Here is a 6870-nt window from a genome sequence, read left to right as displayed (position 1 = left end):
GAAGTTACTGCCATTGTCTGTGACGATGCTGTGGGGCACTCCAAATCTAAAAACGAGGCCTTTTATGAATTTTACTGCGGATGCTCCGTCTGGTGAATTTATCGGCTTCGCTTCTATCCACTTTGTAAATTTGTCGACAGCTACTAGCATGTACTCCTTTCCTCCTGGCCAAGATTTGTGTAACTTGCCCACCATATCAAGTCCCCATTGGGCAAAAGGCCACGACAATGGTATTGGTGTTAGTTCTGCTGCTGGAGAGTGAGGTTTTGCGGCGAACCTTTGACACGCGTCGCACGTTCTTACTATTTCCTTGGCGTCCTCGATTGCTGTCAACCAGTAGAATCCTGCCCGAAAAACCTTGGCTGCAATAACTCGACTACTTGCGTGGTGGCCACATATTCCTTCGTGTACATCCTTCAGAATTATTCTTCCTTCTTCGGGTGTGACACACCTTTGCAGGATGCCTGAAATACTTCGTTTGTACAATTCTCCTTTGACCACTGTGAAAGCTTTGGAGCGTCGAATTACTCGCCTTGCCTCGACTGGATCGTCGGGTATTTCTTTCCTAAGGATGTATGATATGTACGTCTGCATCCATGGTATCTGTATCATCATGACCAGGTCCTGATCTTCTTCTTCTTCTTGCTCTTCCTTGGTAGCCCCCGAGGGTTTCTTCTCCTTCTTTTTTGATTTTGTCGATTAGTAGATCTCTCTGTTATCTCTTCCCAAAATACACCCGGCGGAACTGCAAGGCATTGCGACCCGATGTTTGCAAGAACGTCAGCTTCGTCGTTGCTCAATCTACTAATATGATTTACTTTGCATCCATCGAACAACTTCTCAAGCTCGTTGTACACCTCCTTGTATGCCATCATGCTATCATTGACTGCGTCACATTGGTTCATAACTTGCTGAGCCACCAATTGTGAGTCGCCGAAAATTTTTAGTCGAGTTGCACCGCAAGCTTTCGCCATCTTCATCCCATGTATGAGAGCTTCGTATTCTGCTTCGTTATTGGATGCATTAGGGAAAGTCATCCGAAGGACGTATTTTAATTTGTCGCCTTCAGGTGATATAAGTACTACTCCTGCGCCAGCTCCTTCAAGTCTCTTGGACCCATCAAAGTTCATGGTCCAGGTTCTTGACAAGTCTGGGGGTCCTGTGTTTTGCAGCTCCATCCACTCTGCGATGAAGTCTGGTAGAACTTGCGACTTGATTGCTTTTCTTTTTTCATACGTGATGTCCCGAGGGGAAAGTTCGATTCCCCAAAGGGAGACACGACCCGTAGCTTCTGGATTGTTTAGTATATTTGACAAGGGAGCTTCATTGACCACTATGATCGGGTGTGCCGAAAAATAGTGGCGCAATTTTCGTGCCGTTGTGAACACTCCATATGCTAGCTTTTGGTACTGAGGGTACCTTTGTTTTGAGGGTGATAGAACTTCGCTAACGAAATATACTGGCCTCTGTACTCCATGGATTTTTCCTTCTTCTTCTCTTTCAACGACTAGCACCGTACTAACCACTTGAGGGGTGGCTGCAATATACAGCAGGAGAGGTTCCTTTTCCTTCGGCGCCACCAAAATTGGTGGTGTCGAAATTGTGCGCTTCAAATCCTCGAAAGCTCTGTCGGCCTCTTCGTTCCACTGGAATTTATCTCCTTGTTTTATCAGAGCGTAAAATGGTAACGCTTTTTCTCCCAGCCTGGCGACGAATCTGCTCAAAGCTGCGACTCGCCCAGTTAGCTGCTGTATCTCTTTCAACTTTGTTGGCTTTCTCATTGTTACTATAGCTTGTATTTTGTCGGGATTTGCTTCAATCCCTCTTGCTGAAACTAAGAACCCCAGGAGTTCTCCTGCTGGGACGCCAAAAGAACACTTCGTCGGGTTTAGCTTGAGGCAGAATTTGTCGAGGTTGTCAAAAGTTTCCTTGAGATCCTCGATCAGCGTCGCCCCCTTTTTTGACGTTATGACGACATCATCAATGTATACTTGCACGTTTTTCCCAATCTGTGTCGCCAAACACTTCTGCATCATCCTCTGATATGTTGCTCCCGCATTTTTTAGACCAAAGGGCATTGTTCTGTAGCAAAACACGCCGTATGGTGTAATAAACGCGGTCTTTACTTCATCTTCTTCGTTCAATCTGATCTGGTTATAACCAGAATATGCGTCCAGGAAGGAAAGACGTTCGCATCCAGCCGTGGAGTCGATAATTTGATCGATCCTCGGGAGGGGAAAGTGATCCTTTGGACAATGTTTATTGAGACACGTAAAGTCGACGCACATGCGAAGGACTGTCGTGTGTTTCTTCGGCACCATCACTGGGTTAGCTACCCATGTGGCTTCTGTGGATATCTCTTTGATAAAACCAGCATCCTTGAGTCGATTTATTTCTGATAACATAGATTTGCGGTTTGGTTCTGAAAAACGCCGCAAAGGTTGTTTGATTGGTCTTGCGAGAGGATCTAAGTTGAGGTGGTGCTTGGCAAGTTCCCTGGGTACTCCTGGCATGTCAGCTGGACACCATGCGAAGATTTTCCAGTGCTCACGGAGGAACTTGACGAGCGCGCTTTCCTATGCGATATCCATATTTGTTGCAATGGATGTCGTCTTTTTCGGGTCTGTCGGGTGAATCTGCACCTCCTTAGAATTTTTCTCGGTATTGAAAGTTGATTCTTTATTTGGCCTTCCAACATCTGGCAGCACGTCGTAGTCAGTCATACTTTTTGACGCCAAATATTCAGCTTGCATCCCGAAAGTTTCTGACAGTCGATGAAAATCCTTGTCGCACTTATCGGCTAGGGCGAAGCTTCCTTTGACTGTGATTGGTCCCTTTGGTCCAGGCAATCTCCACAACAGGTATGTGTAATGTGGCACCGCCATAAATCTAGCGTATGCTGGTCGTCCCAACAAAGCGTGGTACTGTGACGGAAAATCCACGACTTCAAATTCCAGCCTCTCGATTCTATAATTCTCTCGAGTTCCAAACTGAACATCGAGATTGATCTTCCCCAATGGATAATTTGGCTTCTCCGGTGTGATACCGTGGAACCTTGTGTCTGTTGGCTTCAAGTTCGCTAAGGATATGTTCATCTTCCTCAATGTGTCTGCATACATGAGGTTTAAGCTGCTGCCGCCATCTATGAACACTCGAGAGACATCAAATCCCGCAATAACTGCTGGCAGAATAAGTGCTGACTGCCCTGGTCGAGGAACTTGTTGCGGATGATCTGCTATGGTAAAACCAATATCTTGCCCTGACCAATTAAGATACTCTACAGTTGGTGGAGGCATTTTTTCTGCCATAAACACCTATCGTGAAATTACTTTTTGAGCTCTATTTGACGGCCTTGCCTTCTGAATCATCGACACCGCTCCGTGAGAGTTTGGATCAACATAAGGTGGTGGCGGTGGTGCTGCCGCTATTCTGAGCTGATGTCGATTATCTTCTGTAATCGCGGGAGGAGGTGGTAAGTGAATCTCGCTCCTGGGTTCTCGAGGATTTCTCTGTGCTGCCCGAGCGTTAGCGTGCTCTGCATACCCGAACATTGCCTGGAAATTGCGACGGTCTTTCTGCAGTGTCCCGACCGTCTTTTACCGTTGTCGTCGATGAAAAAGTGCATCCGCACGGCCCATTCATCATGTCTTCAGGGGACATGAAAGGCCTTGGGAACCTAGGCCCGCTGTTTTGCCTGCTGTTGCGAGAATCATCTCTGTTATCACCTCGCTGTTCACTGCTTCTCTGATAATCATCTCTGTTGTTTCCTCCTGTGTTTGTCCGAAAACCTGCCGAAATTTGCCCTGGAGCGTCATAATTCAGGTACTGCCGAGGAAATCGTCGCCTCGATTGATAGTTTCGACTACGGTCCTCCTCTGGGGACCTGTGCCGTTTGTTGTGGACAGCGTCTTCTCCATCTGCCCATTTGTTTGCTATCTCCATTAACGCGGATACTGTCTTTGGATTGCTCCTTCCCAAGTCCTCGACAAAATCTCCTCGCCTGACTCCTGCGACAAACGCATCTATTGCTCTTTCGTCAGATATATTTTCTGCCGAGTTTTTAATGATATTCCACCTTTGGATGTACTTTCTCATTGGCTCATCTGGCTTTTGTCGACATGCTCTCAATTCCTCTAACAACGCAGGTTTTTTGCACGTGGATCTGAAGTTCTTGACGAACACGTCCTCGAAACTTTCCCAGCTGTCGATAGATCCTGGAGTGAGTTTCTTTATCCAAGATCGTGCGGCTCCACTCAAATGCACTTGGATGCTTTGCATGGCTGTTGCCCTGGTTCCTCCTGTGAGCTTCACTGTCTCGAGATAATCAACTAGCCAATCCTCTGGATCTTGAAGGCCGTCGAACTTTTTGAAGTTATCGGGTAACTTGAATCCTGAGGGGACTCGAGTTTTTCGGACTCTCCTCGTGAAGCATGGAAAGCCGCACATATCTTCGTCGTTAAGCTCCGGAGATTGCCGATGATCCCTTCTGCTTTGCCGCGCTCTATCGACCCTTGCTTGTGCTGCCGTGTCTCTTGCTCCGCTTGGTCCTTCGAGTCTTTGCCGCCGTTCTTGTTGCAGGTCGTGGACTATTTTGCCTTGCCGCTCCCTCGGGAGGCGTTGATCTGGCTTATTTGTCCCCATAGCTCCAACTCCTGCTATCGCCATATTGTATAGTGTTTCCCTTGGGTCACCTGGAGGTGGTTTAGATGCGAGGATAAAAGCTTGTGTCGCCATATACCCAGCTTCTGGTGTCTTAGGGATAATGTTCCCTCTTGTATCTATTGACATAAAGGACATATCGAGGTTTTGAACCAAGTGCTCTCTTTCAGCTTCGGGTATGTGTTGTAACCTTGATCTTCCTCTGTTCCGAGCCTCCCTATGGCTATCACCCGAAGTTCTAGATTGTCGACTTAGATCTGCCCTTCTCCTGCTGGATGCAGAAGCTGCCTCCTTTCTCCTGTTTAACTCGGCTGTCTGTTTTTCCAATTCTCTGGCAGCTCGTGCTAGCCTATATTGATATGCTTGTAATTCCTCTGGTGTGGCCGTGGTAGCCATTGGTTCTGTACCATTCATAGCTCTCGCGGCTCTGTCCCATGCTGTTTGTGAAAGTTGAACTCTGTCTCGCAGCTCTGGTCCGACGTATTTGTTGCCCAGGCCTTGTCGCAGATTAGAGGGATCGACATATGGATTTCCCAGATCGTCGAAAGCCTCAGATGTTTCCTCTTGATCCTCAATGGCATAAATCTGATGATATTTTGTATTCAGATCTATGTTGGGTTTGGTGACATCGTCATTGAGATTGATGAAGACCTTGCCCACTATGATGGATTTGTCGATGAAGTCGTAACTGTCGACATCGCTTGAGCCATCGCTTATATATGAGTCCGCAGATGACTCAAATGACATGTCGTTGAAGATCTTGGCGAGTTTCTCTCTTGTTCTGGTGCTGGCGTAACGTGTCGACGAAGTTTCTTCTTCTCCTGACTCGGTTGACGATGTATAGCTTGAAAAATCGGAATCGACCGCCGACGATCCCGACGAAATCGGAATTTCGACACGGTACGATCCTTCCTTCTCGACGCGAAAGTGAAACCTTCCGAACGTCATCTCCATGGGCTCCGCCAGATACGCATATGCATCCAAACGGGAGGGTGGGTGAGGAACAAAATCGACAAGACCAGCAGCGATCTGTTTACCTCGATCCATTGTGTTGCTTGCGGTTGATGATGTCGAAGATCTTGAACGTGCCATCGAGATCAGATCCTTACGCCTCTAATTCCCACAGACGGCGCCAATTGACAAGGTATCAACTTGTCAATGCCTATGGATTATAGGCTAGGGTTTAGTTAGAAGTAGAGGGTAAGTAGATCTCGAAGGTTTCAGCCGAAAAGTACTCGACGATTGTGAAAACTAGGGTTTGTAATAATGATTTGATGATCTCTTCGTCCCTCGACTCCCCCTTTATATAGGAGGTGGAGCCGAGGGATTCGTGTCGTACAAGTTACAGAGTCCGGGACGATTTCTAACTCATCCCGCCAGATTACAAATAACACTTCCTATTACAACTCTAGCTTTCCTTAATATATCTTGGGCTCCCGAATCTTCTTATTCTTCGAGTAGTGGGCCTTCAGTAAACCCCGGGTACTATCTTCGGCAGGCCCATTTGGGATGCCTATGTCAACAGGGGCTCAAGTTTCACCATATGAAGGCTGTTGCTAGGCAAGCAACAGCAAGGCAATGCAAGGGGTGAGTCATAAAGTAAATGAGCTTGTGTGTCATGGCCAGGGAAGAAGTAGAGGCCATATAAATAGCACACAAACCCTAGAACCATGACAGTCGACCACAATTGCAAATCACCGGGTAAGGGTGAAGCAAGAACAAGCACCAGTTCATCCAGTTCATAACCAAGAATAGAAACCAATACAACCAACTTAGCCACCAGGAATCATGGTGACCTGAGAAGATCAACCAGAAACTGGAGGTGAAGGGCTATGCACAGAAACCCCAAGTCTGCATCAACCAAATATTTCACACTAGGAGCTGGAACAAGGTATACCAAGTTCCTGGACAGATCCAATGGATCTGATCCATCACATATGCATGAAATAAGCATGGGAATGAGCAGATGCTCATATGGGTAGATCATCACTTGGTTTTCACCAAGGATTACTGCCAGTCAAAAGCTACTATAAAAGAAAGCATCTAGGTACAGATCTTGTACACAGAAACTAGCACATATGCACAGATGCACACCATAGCCAGATCACATGCATAGATAGCACCAGTAGATGGATTGCAAGGATTAGCAGCTAAGACTACACAGTAAATCCTAAGCTATGAACCATCAGTAAACCCTAGATCTTCATCAGG

This window comes from Lolium perenne, chromosome 5 (genome assembly GCF_019359855.2).
Source record: "Lolium perenne isolate Kyuss_39 chromosome 5, Kyuss_2.0, whole genome shotgun sequence".
In the NCBI taxonomy this organism is placed as follows: Eukaryota; Viridiplantae; Streptophyta; class Magnoliopsida; order Poales; family Poaceae; genus Lolium; species Lolium perenne.
The sequence above is the reverse complement of the archived record's forward strand: the minus strand, read 5'-3'. Positions refer to the sequence as shown.